Raw genomic sequence first — 18,539 nt, 5'->3', positions numbered from 1 at the left:
CCTTCTCTCACCTTCCTTGTTCTGGCCTCATTTTGCTGCTTCATTTCAAAACCTAGAGCAAGGAGGACACAATAAGTACACTCTGTGAGAGAACTACGTACATCTAGTGTAGATAGGAAGGAGGAGGTTGCAGCAATGGCAATCCTGTTCCCTGCTCAGGATTATAGTTGCCATTGGCTTGCTTCTAAAGTGAAGAGGAGAGCGAGGTGGGTGGTGGAGGTGTGCATTCATGCAAATGGTGGCAACTACTGATGAGGCGGACAGCAGAATTTCAGTGGTTCTTCAGACACCACTTCTCCTTGGGCTAGGCCTGGGGATGCTACCAACATTCTCCTGAACCTGCCTCAAAAATGAAGTCATTGTTCTTGCCAGTCAGCTAATGAACCTCAGTCAGAATCCAAGGTTGTCTTCAAGGCAACCTTTATTCCTATAACGAACATTGAGACACCCCAGTTTCTTCTCCAGCATGTGCATGAGTAGAGTGTATGCTCAAGGCATTTTCATGTCTCCCTCTGCGTGTGCACTCTCATGCATGTGCAGTGCATTTCCCTCATGTGCTCACAGACCCTGAATTGTCAAAGCCTTGCGCTGGTCCCCTCCATGACACTTATGTATGCATACATGTACTCACACATACTCCCTCCCACAGAGAGGTCTGGATGGTCCTCCTTCAGCACCATCTGCGCTGCTGATGGATCAAAGAAATAGAATGGAGAACAGAGTCATAGAGAACACGCCTCCATTCATGCTGCCAGTGACACTGAGAATGGACCTACTCCTGAGATTGCTCTGTTCTCTTGTCTCAGTCCATCTGGGTTTGGAAAGAACAGAGCAGGGGCGTTTGCTCCACTGTAAGGGTCTCTGTCTGAGCAAGCCCAATTCCCAATGTCAAGGGCGGAAGGAGAAAGCAACATTGCAAGTTAGTTGATATGCGTGATCTGTGCCGTCACTCTCTGTGACATTGGGGAGGTTCAGGTATAGGCTTGTAGGGCCCCCAGGGCCTATCGGTCCTCAGTCAATGCCAGATCTGACACTGAACCTGGAAAGTATCCTTGGCATGGAACACTATATACATTTTTAAGCTCAATGTTTTGTATCTTTTTGATTGGCCCCTCTACCCTAGTATGCAGTGCGCTCTCTGTCAGCACTGCATGCTATGGACTGGCAGGGGACAGGATTGGGCTTCAAGTCTTACCTTTATCTCTGCTCCCATAGAATAAGCTAGTCTGAGAACCATGGCAGACAGCCTCCATCCATCCATCCATCCATCCATTATTCTTATTGTCCAACTCTCTGCCTCCTGTCCAGTCTCCAATATTTATCACACACATAGAAGTTACAGCCCGCCTAGGCAAGAATTAACGCAGGGCAATCAAGTTTGTGGATATTGTTGTTAAGAATGAGACCTACAAAGAGCAATATCCTTCTAGTGTTGATGTCTCAGGTTAGCTCACCAGGTTAGATGATAGAAGAAGGGATAGATGATTGTAAGAATAGATGATTGCAGTCTGAGAGCCTGTGGATGTGGGGAGGGCGCGCGGGAGGCTGTAAGTTTGTCAGCTACATTATTCATTTTGAATTACAAACTCTCTTATAATGAACATTCTTTCCTTCAAGCTTAATAGGGGAGTAGGGAATACAAGTTCAATTGATTTCTGTTTGATTTCTGTATAATGTAGGAAGCTTCATTTGAAAAGCAAGAGAACACTGGCAATGGACCTCCGTGAAGCCAGCGATTCCCCCATGCTTTGCAAAGCTCACACTTCTCGATCAAACACAGAAAAAAAATCATCATTCCAAATTTCCTGAGACTCATTAGCTTCTCTCACCCAGTATGAGGGAAGGGGGGGAAAAGCATCTGGAAAGGTTCATAGTACTGTCAGAGCAGAACATGGAGAAAAAGGAAAATTCATTCTGGTTTTATTTTAAACAGCTGGGGCTTCTCTTCAATAAAGTTAATAGCCCCAAACTGGACCAGCTGCAATGAAAAAACTGTTTTGGTACCCACTAGGTCTTCACAACTACAAATGGAATTAAATAAATGAGAATATTTGAAATGATCTAGTGTCAGTGACACATAGATGATTGGGCTGTGCTTACATAACCCTGAACATAAAATGGAGTCATATACAGATACGAGACCCTGCTTAAACGTGATGAGTGCATTCAATTATAGTGGGAGTGTGGTTCCACTTTGTGATTCCCTACACCAGTGAACTACTCAGTAAAGGCAATATTAACAAACAAGTAATACAGGCGTGTTTCAAATTCAATTTTTTTGTTCAAAACAAAACAAAAAACTTCAGCTTAACACCACTCAGGGGAAAACACATATAGGAAATGCTTTAGATCAGTGATTTTTAACCTCTGTACCACGACACATTGGTGTGCCGCTCATGGTCTGCAGGGGTGCCACAGTTTCTGGGGGTGGGGTCAAATATCAGTAGGGGAGTTGGGGGATGTGAGCCCCCTGCAGGTAGTCCAGTGTGCCTTGTCAATTGTCAAAAAACAACACCTTGAGAAAATTGTCAAAAATGTCAAAAATTGTTAGTGTGCTGTGAGATAAAAAAAATTGCTGCTTTAGATCAGTGTCCCAAACTGGAATTTGTTTTCCAGAAATGTCCCACAAGCTGACTCACATTTCTCCTCGTGGTTCAAGACAGCTCCATTCAAGATGGTGTCCCATTCTGGGTTTCTGCTGGTGTTTCCTCTTTTTACTAATGTCCCCTGAAATAATAAATCTGCAAGCTTACCAATAATTGGTTATAACCCTATTGATTTACCACCCTATGTTACCTTAACCCTAATAATAGGTTGTAAGCAAGCCATCTCCAAAGTCCTCTGGAGGTGAGCCCTTCAGGCTCTTCAAAGAATTGTGCCTTTTCCCCTCACATGGAGCAACCAGGACTCGGCTTTCCAACCTGCAAGTGAACAAGCCTGAAAGTTTTGACCCATTGGTAACCTTGCTTGTGAAGTGGCAGAGGCATCTGACCTATCACAAAATTGCGACCCAATCAGAAAAATATGAATGCAGGCCCTAGAATCCGCAGATCCATATCTGTGGATCCCCCCATGTGCGCACCCTTTAGCGTCATTTAAAAGCTTACCAGAGCAAAGTGTTTCTTGTTTTATCAGGTTGATATAATATTTATGTTTATAATGCAATGTGAGCAGGCTGCTGGCAGCCTCAGTGTTTGACGAAACTAGATCTAATGCTAAACAGGAAGCAGTTAACTTCCGCTACCTGATTAATAGCACCCAAAAATCCCCTGCAGGATGCAGTATAACCCATGCTGATGCCACTGCATTGCCATGCAGGGATTTGTGTTGGATTGGGCTGATAGATTATCATCTTTAACAGAGCACTTTGGGGTGATATACCAAGGTAGGAACAATATAGCTTAAGTGTGAGCCAATCCTATTGTGTGTCCATCCACCCCCCACCGATGCAGTAGTGCTAAAAAGGCTACTGCTGCATCCTGCAATAGAGGGGCAGTCCAGGACTTCTCCTTTGGGTAAGGAAACAGTCACCTCCCTTACCCAGAGGTAAGCTTCCATGGCATATGGAGGGGGTGGTCTGCACTAGCTAAATAGCAGGCGCAAGTCTACCTAGACCAATGCCATGAAGCTGGTACCAAGAAGGGGGTTAGGATTTGGTGGCAACTGCCCCCTTGCTCTTGCCACAGTTCTGATTTCAATTGCGAATTCACTTCATTTGGGGGGCCCAGCATAACAACAGTGCAAGGCCACGTTATGCAGAAAGACTAACATCTCTTTTGGCCTTGAGGGCACATAGTTCTTCAGCAAGAGGTGCAATGTTCTTGTGGATAGGGGGCCTTCGCATCTTATTTGAAAAACTCTTCAAGTCCCCAACAAGTACTTGAAAGTACCTGAGGTAAGAAGTGGGTAAGGGAAAGGACACAGCTCCAAGCATCTCCTCCATCCAATATTTTCCACTTGCTGAGCACCAAGAAGCCAAAAAATGCATCTTCTTTTCAGCTCAAAACCACTCAAACACTATTTAAAAAAAATAAAGCCTTGAATTCATTATTCATATTAATTTCCAGATTCTCATTTCAAAGAGCAAGACAATTCCAAGTGAGCTTTGCTGAAAGCGAAACTCATGAGTGAAGTCACACAGAACATGTTTACAGAGTAGTCAGGACAATTGGCAGAAACATCCCTTTGCTCGCCAAGGTTGAGCTCTGAGGAAAAAAAATGGTTCTGCAAGCCTGAAGCAGAATCCCAATGCTGATTGGTTGGCTTCCTGTGATCTTACCAAGAACCCTCCCTCTGCTCTGGATCCTGGTGTGGCTTTGCATTTCTATTTCCCCTCTTTAGAAAAAATTCATGAAAGCAATGAATGGATAAATGCTTGCATGTTCATATTGTACTTTCAAAAATCAAAAGGGCATGCTGCCCAACTCAAGCTCAGGAGAGTGCCGAGATCAAAGTGACCCATCACTTAGTTCTCCAGCCAGCACTTTTGTCTTTTCAGTTGAAAGTTAGGATGATGCTGGGCTTTCACCACAGCTAAAGAAGAATTCATGAGAACACTCTCCAGCCTCTGCTTTTAAGGTCACATCTGTCTTTGCCCCAGAGGCTACTTTTGTAGCATACCCAGAAGCTCTGACTTAGTGCGCAAGCTTCACAGAAACTACATTTCTACCTTCTTTCTTGTGGCCAGTGCCACCTGGCTCTGAGCTGAGATATGCATATCACGGAAATAGGTCTTCTGTATGAGGTCAAAAGATAAGAAGCAATCTTCTGGGCATTACTCCATCTAGTGCTGAACTGTCAACACTGTAGGTCAGCAGGTCTCCAAGGTTTCACAATGTAGGCAGCAGGTCTCCAAGGTTTAAGGCAGAAGGTTGTTTTTCTTGTCCTATCGGGGAATAAACGGGTCTTTCTGCAAACAATGCAGATGCACTTTCACTGAGCTTCTGCCCCTTCTGTGAGGGGAATACAGGGAATAAGGTTCAAGAGTGACATATTTAAGGAAAAATATTTCCCTGATCTGAAAAACAAGGACACAGGAACTCTGGGGAAAACACCAGCTCGCCCTTCATCAGCATCTGAGATTACACTCTAGTCCTCTGGATTTCCTCTGCTGTTGGTGTGTGCAGCCGGCAAGATTGGCTCGCCCTGATCTGATCTTTCCCTCAAGGATATTTCTGAACTTATCAACCTTTCATAACGCTGCTGCGATATTATCCCGATGAATCTTTTTCAGCTCAGGGATTCCTCCCCATACAGTGCATTCCAGATGGCCAAATGAAAGCATTGTACTGCTGCTCAGATACTTTTGGGGCTCTTCAAGAAAATATAATTAAGCAATTTAGAGGATGCTGCTATATGAACATTGAAGGGTATGTTTCCCCAGATTTGTTTTTGCTATGCATATGCATACAGATATGTGATATCAGTGACCTGGTGTGGTTGTCATTTTCTTCATTTAATGAAGCCACAGGAACCACTCATCTTCCTCCTGCAATTCTATGAACACTTGCAGAGTTCCACTGAAATAATTGGGACTTACTCCCCCGTGAACATGCATAGGATTATGCTGTTCAGGTCAGATATAGCTGTCAGTCGCTTGCTAAGGATTTAGTGACTACTGCAATGGGCAATCAGAAGGAAGAGAGTTTCTGCTAAGTAAATATGAGACTGCCTTATACAGCATCAGTCCATCCCACCCAGTACTTGACTGCAGTGGCATAGCTAGGTCATTTGACACCCAGGACCCATAAATTTTTGTCACCCTATTGTAATGGAAGATCAGAAGATTATCAGGTGGATGATGTAGTGTTGACAGAGATTCCATGTTTTGACAGCTGTTTGACAGCTCTGGGAAGGGCAGGGCTGGCTCCACAGCTGTAATCAATCAAGGCCAATGGAGACCTGGTTGGACACCTGAGCTTCATTTGACCTTGATGGGACTTTGAATGGACATGGACTGAAGGGATGGCTCACCTGAGCCTAATTTGGATTTAACAAGGGACGTACAAGGATAAAAGACAGCTTCAGAAGGAGCAAGGCTACCTGACCAGACAGAGCTACCTGACCTAGACCTTTGGGAGAAGGGGACTGCCAGGACTCTGCTGGAGGACACAGAAGAGAGGACTGCCAGGACCCTGCTGGAGGAGACACTGCTGGAGAGCAGGGACTCTGCCGCAGAAGACTGAATTGGGAAGACTGGACTGTGCTTTAGAGATTAGACGGACTGGAAGCTTCAGACCTTTACCCACTGAGTTAAGTGGAGTTTTGGGGAGGGAAAGCCTCTGGACAAGAGGACTTGCAGGGAGTGTATGTGTTTGTAGCAATATATTATATTGGCAACCTTCAGTCTCGAAAGACTATGGTATCGTGCTCTGAAAGGTGGTTCTGGCACAGCGTCTAGTGTGGCTGAAAAGGCCAATCCGGGAGTGACAATCCCTTCCACACCAGGAGCAAGTGCAGTCTGTCCCTGGTCTGTCTCCCTGGCTATGGGCCTTCCTTCTTTGCCTCTTTGCCTCAGACTGTTGGCCAAGTGTCTCTTCAAGCTGGGAGAGGCCATGCTGCACAGCCTGCCTCCAAGCAGGCCGCTCAGAGGCCAGGGTTTCCCACTTGTTGAGGTCCATTCCTAAGGCCTTCAGATCCCTCTTGCAGATGTCCTTGTATTGCAGCTGTGGTCTACCTGTAGGGTGCTTTCCTTGCACGAGTTCTCCATAGAGGAGATCCTTTGGGATCCGGCCATCATCCATTCTCACGATATGACCGAGCCAATGCAGGCGTCTCTGTTTCAGCAGTGCATACATGCTAGGGATTCCAGCACATTCCAGGACTGTGTTGTTAGGAACTTTGTCCTGCCAGGTGATGCCGAGAATGCATCGGAGGCAGCGCATGTGGAAAGCTTTCAGTTTCCTCTCCTGTTGTGAGCAGAGAGTCCATGACTCGCTGCAGTACAGAAGTGTACTCAGGACGCAAGCTCTGTAGACATGGATCTTGGTATGTTCCGTCAGCTTCTTGTTGGACCAGACTCTCTTTGTGAGTCTGGAAAACGTGGTAGCTGCTTTATCGACGTGTTTGTTTAGCTCAGTATCGAGAGAAAGAGTGTCGGAGATCGTTGAGCCAAGGTACACAAAGTCATGGACAACCTCCAGTTCATGCGCAGAGATTGTAATGCTGGGAGGTGAGTCCACATCCTGAACCATGACCTGTGTTTTCTTTAAGCTGATCGTCAGTCCAAAATCTTGGCAGGCCTTGCTAAAACGATCCATGAGCTGCTGGAGATCTTTGGCAGAGTGGGCAGTGACAGCTGCATTGTCGGCAAAGAGGAAGTCACGCAGACATTTCAGCTGGACTTTGGACTTTGCTCTCAGTCTGGAGAGGTTGAAGAGCTTTCCCTCTGATCTGGTCCGGAGATAGGTGCCTTCTGTTGCAGTTCCAAAGGCCTGCTTCAGCATGACAGCGAAGAAAATCCCAAACAAGGTTGGTGCAAGAACACAGCCCTGCTTCACGCCACTTCGGATGTCAAAGGGGTCTGATGTGGAGCCATCAAAGACAACAATGCCCTTCATGTCCTTGTGGAAGGATCTGATGATGCTGAGGAGCCTGGGTGGACATCCGATCTTGGGGAGAATCTTGAAGAGGCCGTCCCTGCTGACCAGGTCGAAAGCCTTCGTGAGATCTATGAAGGCTATAAAGAGTGGCTGTCATTGTTCCCTGCATTTTTCCTGCAGTTGTCTAAGGGAGAATACCATATCAGTGATGGACCTGTTGGCTCGGAATCCGCACTGCGATTCTGGATAGACGCTCTCTGCAAGTACCTGGAGCCTCTTTAGTGCAACTCAGGCAAAGAACTTTCCTACAACGCTAAGGAGAGAGATGCCACGGTAGTTGTTGCAGTCACCCCTGTCACCTTTGTTCTTGTACAGCGTGATGATGTTTGCATCCCTCATGTCTTGAGGTACTCCACCTTCTCTCCAGCAGAGACAGGATTTCATGCAGCTCAGTGACGATGATCTCTTTGCAGCACTTTAGGACTTCAGCAGGGATGCTGTCTTTTCCTGGTGCCTTGCCAAAGGCAAGGGAGTCCAGGGCCACGTGAAGTTCTTCTAGGGTTGGTTCACTGTCAAGCTCCTCCAGCACAGGCAGGCACTCAATGTTGTTCAGCGCTTCTTTGGTGACTACATTATCTCTGGAATATAGCTCAGAGTAGTGCTGCACCCAGCGTTCCATCTGCTGCGCCCGATACTGGATGACCTCGCCTGTTGCAGACTTCAGAGGGGCAATTTTCTTCTGCGTTGGACCTAGGGCCTGCTTGATACCATCATACATCCCCTTGATGTTGCCCGTGTCAGCTGCTATCTGTATCTCGGAACAGAGCTGGAGCCAGTAGTCGTTAGCACATCTCCTGGCAGCCTGCTGGACTTTGCTGCGAGCAGCTCGGAGGACCTGCAGGTTGCACTCACTGGGACAGGCCTTGTATGCTGCTTGAGCTCTCCTCTTTTCCTCAATGACTGGTGTCAACTCCTCAGAGTGGGCTTCAAACCAGTCTGCCGTCTTGTTGGTCCTCTTGCCAAATATGGACAAGGCGGTGTTGTAAACGGTATTCTTGAAATGTTCCCATCTGTTGGATGCGTTTGCATCGGCCGGGCCTGGAAGAGATTCCTCAAGTGCTTGTGCAAATTCCTCCACTTTTCTCTGATCCCGGATCTTGCTGGTATCAATGCGAGGTCTTCCTTCCTTTTTCGTGTGGTACAGTCGCTTTGCTTGCAGTTTCTCTCTGCTGCACACCAGGGAGTGGTCAGTGTCGCAGGCAGCACTGTGATAACTGCGTGTGATCTTGATGCTGGGAAGGCTGGAGCGTCTGGAGAGAATCAGGTCGAGCTGGTGCCAGTGCTGTGATCTTGGGTTTCTCCAAGAGACTCTATGTTGGGGCTTCGTGTTGAAGAATGTGTTGCTGACACAGAGACCGTGATGACAGCAAAACTCTAGCAGGCGTTGGCCATTTTCGTTCATCTTCCCAGTGCTGAACTGACCTAAGCAAGTGGGCCACGAACTGTTATCCAAGAATTAATAAATTCTTATTAATTCTGGGCCAATAATTAATAAATTCTTGTTAATTGCACAAATTGATGAGTTCTGTTCATTTCTTTGCACACCACAGCTGCTGTTCTTGGAAAAGGAGGGTGTTAATTAGCCAAAAAGTGGGCATTAGAAGGGAGTTGGAATATTTGGATGGGATACCTATATGACATTATGAATTATTAATTATAATTATAAATTACTTGATAGATTCATACACATTTTTATACCACCCTTCCTCTAAGTAGCTCAGGGTGGTGTGCATGGTTCCTCCCCTTATTTTGTCCTCACAACAACCCTGTGAGGTAGGTGAGACTGAGAGATAGTAATAGTCATGACATGAAGAAAATAAATGCATTGAATATTTTCCCACAAGCAATGGATGAAATTCTGCATCAAATGGTATATAACATGATGGTATTATTCCTAAAAGCCATGATTTCCAGAAATTTGGTCACTAGGGTGTCACCTCCCCCCCCCCCCAGATGTCTCATTGGCCTGTTTTGAGTTAAGGCAGTGGTTCTCAAACTTTTAACACTGGGACCCACTTTTTAGAATGACAATCTGTTCTGGACCCACCAGAAGTGATGTCATGGTGTTGTGTCACAGCTCCTCCCCACTGGGTATCGTGCCAGCTTAAGGCTGGTTAGTTTCCCTTTGTTAACTCACCAGGGCAGTAAGCACACGTCAGAGTCAGATCCTAGTCCAATAAATGCAGATTGCCAAATCACAGTCCAAAGTCAGTATGCTGGGTCACAGTCCAAAGTCAAAGTCCAGGTAAGCCAGTAGTCAAAGCAAGGTGCCAAATCAGAGTCCAGAAACAATATGCCAGGTCAGATGCCAGTTAGGTAGTTAATCTCCTCTCCTTCACCATTCACTCCTCCTACAACCCACAAACCCTTCCTGCCTCAGGTGCTCCTTATATCCCTGAGGGCCCTATTGCCTTCAAGTGGCTGCAGCTGTGTAGCACACTCTGCTGGATGCCCAGGCCTTACCCTTAAAGGGGCCACTGCTGACACCACCTACCTCCTCACCAGATCTTCCGCGATTCCAGTACACATGACTGGAAGTGAGGTCATGGCTGGAAGTGACATCATCAAGCAAAATAAATAATCATAAATAATTAAATTAAAGAAAAACAAATAATTAAATAAGGGGAAGCCAGCCCTATTTCATCAAGTGAATTTTCTCTGTAGCCTGCCTGCAATAATACCTCCCCACAAAAATATCAGTGAGATTTTCAGCCCTCCCCAGTGCCCAGTTCAGTGTAAATTATTTTATTTCAGGCATATCACTATCAGGATCCACCTGGCTTTGCAAGTCTAAAAACAAATAAAAATTGACCTTACTAGCTAAAGACTCTGTTTTATTCTTTGGGGGGTGCTGTCTTCTGGGGCATTTGTTGAGCTCCACTTTCATTAGATGGGGACCATGCAGCTAGCCTTGCATTCCCCTTTGCCTGACTTGACCAGCAGCCAAGGCACATTTGCTTACTCGCGAGCAAACACAACTGTGTGGTTTACTTTCACTTTCCATAGGGGTCAATACATTCGTCTGCTTGGAGGGAGTAACTTCCTCCTTGGGTGCTTTTGGGGGCTACTTTCATTGGACATTCTGGTGCTGTTGGATTCCTCTCAGCCTACCTTTTCCGATGGACTAAGGCAAGTTCGCCTACTTGCAAGTAAACGCACAATATGGCTCGGTTTCACTTTCCATAGGGCACCATGCCCTATGGAAAGGTTTCAATTTTTTTTTTTTTTTTTTTGCATTGCATTCTGCTGGAAATTCCACATCCAAAGGTATATAGCAAGTTGGGGTTATTCGTAACCTCCGTGATGTTAGCGATGTTGGGTCATTTGTGGTGTCACCCCCCCAAGGCTGGTATCTCTGCCCCTCGCTAGCTATGCCACTGCTTGACTGTCAGTGGCTCTCAGAGGTCTTGGGAACAAATCTTTCCCCAAGGTCGTGTTACAACTGGCGATGCCAAGGACTGAAGCTCAGACTTTTTGCATGCAGCATGTGTTCTAATCATGAACTACAATTCTATTCTATGCAGTGTCAGTGTTTTTGAGATATACAACTGAACCTATAGAAATCAAGCAGCATTTCTGAGGAAAAAAGAAAGATAAGTCAAATTAGAGGTGAGCCCAATGAGTGCAGGGGGTGCTTTTGAACATTTTCAGCACCATCAAAACGAACCCCTCCTTTTTAGTGACTTTTTGGGCATCACCATCAAAAACGCATTAGGTGTGAGGGCAAGGTTTCTTTATTGGCCTTTAGTGATATCATTATATAACCAACATTGGCTAGATATCATCACAACACCCTCCATTTACTACATGACTTCCAAATGGAACAGGCAGTGGAGAAGGTGAACATTTGTATGTTTGAGTGGTAGTGGACATAAAACTTAAAAATGAAACTGGTGAACATTAAGCAAAGCCCTAGTCCAAACAACAGAGGGACCAACATCCCAATTCTATCCCTCACCAAATTATAGCATGCAGTCATGCCAACGCAGCATGTGCTGCATGCTTGGGGGGGGGGGACGACGACAATCAGACTGGTAAGCTGTCTGATCACCAATGAGACTTCTCAGACCCATGCTGGCTATTTTGCTGGCATAAGTCCAAGGAGAGAAAGGGCAGGTTTGGAAGAGGAAAGGGGAGCAGCATCCAGCATGTGTGACTGTCACTGAGATCTTCCTGCCCCTGAACAGCCCCTTGCCCTCCCTTTTCCCCATTCCGAACCTTCCCCAAACCACCTACAACCTGCCTCCAATACCACCTTACCTGCTCTGGCACAGGCTGAGTCCATCAGTGATGGGCACATGGAGCTACCAACCATTTGTGCCAGTGAATCTGATGTGCTCAGCAGCTGCACACCATCTATGGCAGTGCTTTGCCATTTATGACAACAGAGCACAAGTTCCAGCATCATAAAGAGCCCATGGGATTAGGCTGCAAAAAGTTTATTTTTATAGTTGTTTCACTGAATCACAGATTAATCTGATGTTTTTCTCTATTTTTAATTAAAGCAGCGATTTTCAACCTTTTTCCTTTCACGACACACCGACAAGTTACTAAAATTGTCAAGCAAGGCACACCATCAGTTTTCTGACAATTGACATGCTGCTGGCAGGGCACCCACATCCCCCAGTGACCCTACTAATAAGTGAACCTCTTCCAAACTCCAACAGCATGCCTGTGGATCATTTGTGGCACACCAATGTACCACAGCGCAGTGGCTGAAAACAGCTGATTTAAAAGTTTGTTTTTCAAAGTTCTTGAAAGTAAGTGCCGTTATTCAGCTCCAGTGGTGGACATTTGGATGATCTCTTTCTCTTTTAAAGGAAAACCCAATGAGGTGCATTTATTCCCATTATCCCCCTTACTGCAAAATAAGATACAACAGAAAACATGAAATCTTTCTGGATCTTTAATGCTGCAACCCTGTGCACACTTATCTGGGAAATAGACCTACTTAACATGGTGGTAATTATTCCACTGTAAACACACAAGGATGAGATGGCCTTTTGCCAGGATTCCAAAACACTGTGGTATTGCACCAAGAAACTGAACAGTGGGTGGGGCTATGGAGACAGGGGATGTGTCAATTCTCAAAGGACCCCCATTTAATCCTATAAGAAAATAATAAAGAGGCTTTTGTCCTACATACTCTGGAATGTTTGTACGCAGTCATATGCATATGACCAAATATGCATGTGACATGGGTTTTGGGGTCATGGGCATTCTCCAGAAGAAGTTGGCATTTATCAAAGACAAGTCAGGTGTAATTCAAACACAATTATATTTACTGGTGGTAGGGCCAGCCCAGCCATGGTATTCACCCAGGGGGCAAATGAGGAAACAGAAACTCTAGGCCAAGCAAGAGAGGGAGAGAGAAATTCCATGACTAGGCACGAAGGAAACAAAAGCTCAAGCCAAGACACAGAGGCACAGTTGCAGTATGGCTTGTAATTACAAAGGAACATGATTCAAAACATGGTGTGGGCTCCTTATCTGACAAACAACTATAAAAGGCAGAGATAAACAATAGATTTAGAACACTGATTTTAGAAAGGCAGTCAGGAAGAGCAATGAATTGCACCACCAATGGGCAATGTGTGGGCAATTGGAAGACAGGAAGAAGGACACTGTCAAAGGTTAACTCTCCTTAATCTACTGAGACAGTTTCTTGACGAGCTGGAGCACTGAGGTGGAGAGGGGATCTCAAGGGTAAGTATCCAAGATCCAGCAGACTGCTAGAAGAGAACCAAGAGGAGCAAAGTGCAGCTCGCTGCAGTGCAATTGGGAGGGTTGACAGACAAACCCAGTGAGCACTTGAGACCTATATGTTGTGAATTTGTGACTTATTGGGGAAATTGGCACAACTGATCTTCATGAAGTGCAGAGGGGCTTGCTCAAGTACCAGTGTGGATAGCAGCTTACCAGATTTGGGGGGGGGGGGGAGTTAAAAGAAAAGAGAGTAAACCCAAGCAACAAGAACATAAGCCCTGCCTTATTAGGCCCAGGGTCCATCTAGTCCAGCTTCCTGTATCTCACAGCAGCCAACCAGAGAGCATACAAGACCACAAGATACTTGCATGTTGCTGCCACTCCCCTGCATCTGGCATTCTATTTACCGCCCCCCCCCCCCCGCAACCCCTGGGTAAAAAGCAGTAAGCAGAACTGATGCAAGATTAATCTCATCTGCATACAAATTCTCTACCTATATGCTTCATCTTCATCAGGTCCTCTGGAAACCATTTTTGACTCAATGATGGTCACAGATCTGTAACAGCTATACGTACACTTATTAAAAATATTTCCAGCTGTCGAGATATTTTCTGTGTTAGCAATTTCCAATCCTCCTCCTTTAGGTTTCCTACAGGTCAGAGCTGAGCAGAACATGTATATTGGTAAGTCCCCATTGGTAGATAGTGCCCTTGTGTCTTGACCCTAAAAAGACCATGGTCTGATATTGATCCTTATGTCACACCACCAATGTGCAGAAGAAAAAGGCGTTTTCTTCTACCCATAAAAAGAAATGATCGACAGCTCAATCCTAACTTCCTGCGTGGCAATGCAGCAGCATTGGAACGGCCTCCACTGTATCCAGCCAGGAAAAAAGGCCACTGGAGGCATTCCTGAGGTCAGGGTCCAGGAGGGAGGATAGGATATAGTGGTAGCTGCCATTTCCACTTCCCTCCTGGGCCCGATTCACCCCTTCTCCACCCTCCCCAGTCCCATTTCACCCCTCCCACCCCTGTTCTGTCTTTCCCCACCCTTCTGCTGGCCTGCACAGGCCCTCCACTGGTGCTAGAAGGCCAGTGCAGGCCTTCCCACCAGCACCGCAATTGTCCATGCAATCACAGTGTGATTTACGGCATGTTTATGACAGCACGCACACTCCCTCTGCCATCACAAGCATGGATAGGATTGTGCCATTAGTTGCATATGGGGGGAGGGTCCTAAACCTTTTCTGTGACAGGCAAAGATGTTTCAGGCTTCAGAGCAGTTCTTACCATGTCTTGCATATGGGGTGAAGGCGGTTATGGAGAAACGGTCCTTGCTATTAGCTTCAGTTGCAGAATGGGCTTGGACTGAATGAACAAGCACCTGAGAGTTTAAAGGCAGTAAGGAAGTGAGGTGGTGGTGGTAAACCCTGCACATGCCTGATCTCGTCTGATCTCAGAAGCTAAGCAGGGTCAGGCCTGGTTAGTACTTGGATGGGAGACCGCCTGGGACTACTGGGTACTGTAGGCTTATACCATAGTCTTTTGAGACTGAAGGTTGCCCACCACTTAATAGCAGCTCCGCATACAGCATCAAAGGCCACTTCTAACACTTCATGACTGTTTGATAGTAGCTTCTTCGGCTGCTGCTAGGAAGGAGAGATGTCTCTCTGTGTATACAGTTGTTTCCAGCTGCTTTTTGGAGCAGCTACTGTCTCCTCCATTCTCTCTTGAATAATTCTGGGGTGAAAAACTTTCCCTGTTCTTTAAAATATTGATAATAATATATCCAAGTCAGCCTGGACCAATAAATCAGTTACACTGGAGCACTTGGATTTAAGCTGAGACTATACCAAGCACAATTATTTTAAATCAATAGAACTTACTTTCGGGGGGAGGGGGGGTAGTGTTCAGGATTTCGGTGTAAGGTCCATAGGTTACCACAATAATGAACTGCAAAGCATAATGAGGTTTAGAGCGTATCAGCGTGGCAGATTTTACAAGCATGCACAAATGATTAGAACTAGTGCTTTCAGTTGTGAACCACTCCTCTTTCCATGTCAATGTTAATAGGCTAGTGCTATTTTTACAGAAGCAGACAGCTTTCCACCAGATCATTCTTTCCTGTCTCTTTTGATTATGAGCCACTGTATGTTAGAAATACAGAGAATATCTTATCGGTGGATTTGTGTGGGGGAAATCAACTGAGACGGTAAGATAGGAGGCAGAGATCCTGACCTAGAGCCACTCTAGATGCGATGCCACTGCAGATTATGCACCCTATGACTGCAACCAAAACTGGTAATAATGAGGCCAGGCTCAAGCATGGGAAAGGCCACAATGTTATTGATAAATCAGATGAAGGATCTGCAGTGATTAACTAGGCGAGCTAATGAATGCCCAAGCTGGTGTGGGTAACTGCTGGGTCTGCAGTGATCTCATGAATGCTGCCATTCACAGCCTAATCAATTTAGAGCAAGTCCATTCTGACTTGATGCCTGTGATCTGCCTTTCTTTACCAGATCAAGGCATATTGCAGCCACACCTCCTAAGGTGCCTGCAGAGATTCTGGACTTCACTACCCATGGCAGAAAGCCCTAACAAAACAGAGGGGTCTATTTGAACCTGTGCAAGCAAATTCACTAGTGCAGGTCTCTGCATGTACCCATGCCACAGGATCAAATCTGAGAAGGGGCTAGAATTTGGTAGCTGCCACTACTGCTGCTGCTGAACCCAACCCTCCATGGACCAGATCCACCCTTTTCCACCTGATCCTACCCCTTCATGGACTCGAACTGCCCTCCACCCACCTGTCACTGCCCTGTTCCTCCCATTCCTGCCCCATACCGCCCACCCCGCTGATTGATCTTCTTTAATGGGTCATGATGGAATCACCACCACCATACATAGCATGGCAGTAACCTTCCCACTGGTACTCCTGCAGCTCATGCCTTGGTGTGCTGTCAGAACACCTTTTGCTACCACCAGTCAGCTGACTTGTGGCACTGTGGTCCCTTCCCTGAGATGTGTCATACACTTGTGAGGACTCGCAGGAGGCCAGAAGTGATCTCCATCAGTGCGCCCTACCAGTACGGATGGGAACTCAGGTCAGGTGATGAGTCCAAGTCATGAAAATCAGGGTTTTCCACTGACTCATGGAGACCACACTCCAGCATTGAGTTGTGTCTGAGGCCACACTGATTCCCCATGCATGCACACTGGAGTCTGTCTGGGTGTGCTTGCTTATTTTTTTCAAGGCATGAAAGACCTTGTGGAGCCATCATTCAGATCAGGTGAGAAGCAGGGAAGTTCCAGCCAGGAGGCAGGGAAGGGTTAATGTTTTGCTTTTGCATCAGGCAGGAGGTGTGAGCAGTCTCTCTTGTCCATCTCTGAAGGAGTCAATGGTCATTGACAGAGGATGGGCAGTCTGGTTTTTTCTTTGGTTGAGGGAGGGCAGAAGGAGAAGCCAAAGGGGTTCTTGCCTTAAGAATTGGCTGGAGAAGCCCAGGGAGAGGGAGGAGGTGGTTAGTAGCAATCATGCTTTGCAACCACATGGCTGGCTCCTGTGCTCTCCAGTATCGAAACTAGAGAGGGTGCAAAGCACTAAGTTTTGCAGGGAGCCTCATCCTGGCTTGCAAAGCACTACGTGTTGCATGGAGCCTCCCCACAGGTGTGCAAACAGCCCCCTCCCCTTCAGAGCAGGGGTGGCAGTTAAGGCAGAACTGCCCTATTATTATTGGCAACCTTCAGTCTCGAAAGACTATGGTATCGCGCTCTGAAAGGTGGTTCTGGCACAGCGTCTAGTGTGGCTGAAAAGGCCAATCCGGGAGTGACAATCCCTTCCACACCGGGAGCAAGTGCAGTCTGTCCCTGGTCTGTCTCCCTGGCTATGGGCCTTCCTTCTTTGCCTCTTTGCCTCAGACTGTTGGCAAAGTGTCTCTTCAAACTGGGAAAGGCCATGCTGCACAGCCTGCCTCCAAGCGGGCCGCTCAGAGGCCAGGGTTTCCCACTTGTTGAGGTCCATCCCTAAGGCCTTCAGATCCCTCTTGCAGATGTCCTTGTATCGCAGCTGTGGTCTACCTGTAGGGCGCTTTCCTTGCACGAGTTCTCCATAGAGGAGATCCTTTGGGATCCGGCCATCATCCATTCTCGCGACATGACCAAGCCAACGCAGGCGTCTCTGTTTCAGCAGTGAATACATGCTAGGGATTCCAGCACGTTCCAGGACTGTGTTGTTTGGAACTTTGTCCTGCCAGGTGATGTTGAGGATGCGTCGGAGGCAGCGCATGTGGAAAGCGCTCAGTTTCCTCTCCTGTTGTGAGCGAAGAGTCCATGACTCGCTGCAGTACAGAAGTGTACTCAGGACGCAAGCTCTGTAGACCTGGATCTTGGTATGTTCCATCAGCTTCTTGTTGGACCAGACTCTCTTTGTGAGTCTGGAAAACGTGGTAGCTGCTTTACCGATGCGCTTGTTTAGCTCGGTATCGAGAGAAAGAGTGTCGGAGATCGTTGAGCCAAGGTACACAAAGTCATGGACAACCTCCAGTTCATGCTCAGAGATTGTAATGCAGGGAGGTGAGTCCACATCCTGAACCATGACCTGTGTTTTCTTCAGGCTGATTGTCAGTCCAAAATCTTGGCAGACCTTGCTAAAACGATCCATGAGCTGCTGGAGATCTTTGGCAGAGTGGGTAGTGACAGCTGCATCGTCGGCAAAGAGGAAGTCACGCAGACATTTCAGCTGGACTTTGGATTTTGCTCTCAGTCTGGAGAGGTTGAAGAGCTTTCCGTCTGATCTGGTCCGGAGATAGATGCCTTCTGTTGCAGTTCCAAAGGCCTGCTTCAGCAGGACAGCGAAGAAAATCCCAAACAAGGTTGGTGCAAGAACACAGCCCTGCTTCACTCCGCTTCGGATGTCAAAAGGGTCTGATGTGGAGCCATCGAAGACAACAGTGCCCTTCATGTCCTTGTGGAAAGATCTGATGATGCTGAGGAGCCTGGGTGGACATCCAATCTTGGGGAGAATCTTGAAGAGGCCGTCTCTGCTGACCAGGTCGAAAGCCTTTGTGAGATCTATGAACGCTATAAAGAGTGGCTGTCGTTGTTCCCTGCATTTCTCCTGCAGTTGTCTAAGGGAGAATACCATATCAGTGGTGGACCTGTTGGCTCGGAATCCACACTGCGATTCTGGATAGACGCTCTCTGCAAGTACCTGGAGCCTCTTTAGTACAAC

The sequence above is a fragment of the Tiliqua scincoides genome, chromosome 3 (genome assembly GCF_035046505.1).
Source record: "Tiliqua scincoides isolate rTilSci1 chromosome 3, rTilSci1.hap2, whole genome shotgun sequence".
NCBI lineage: Eukaryota > Metazoa > Chordata > Lepidosauria > Squamata > Scincidae > Tiliqua > Tiliqua scincoides.
Note: the sequence above shows the minus strand (reverse complement) of the source record.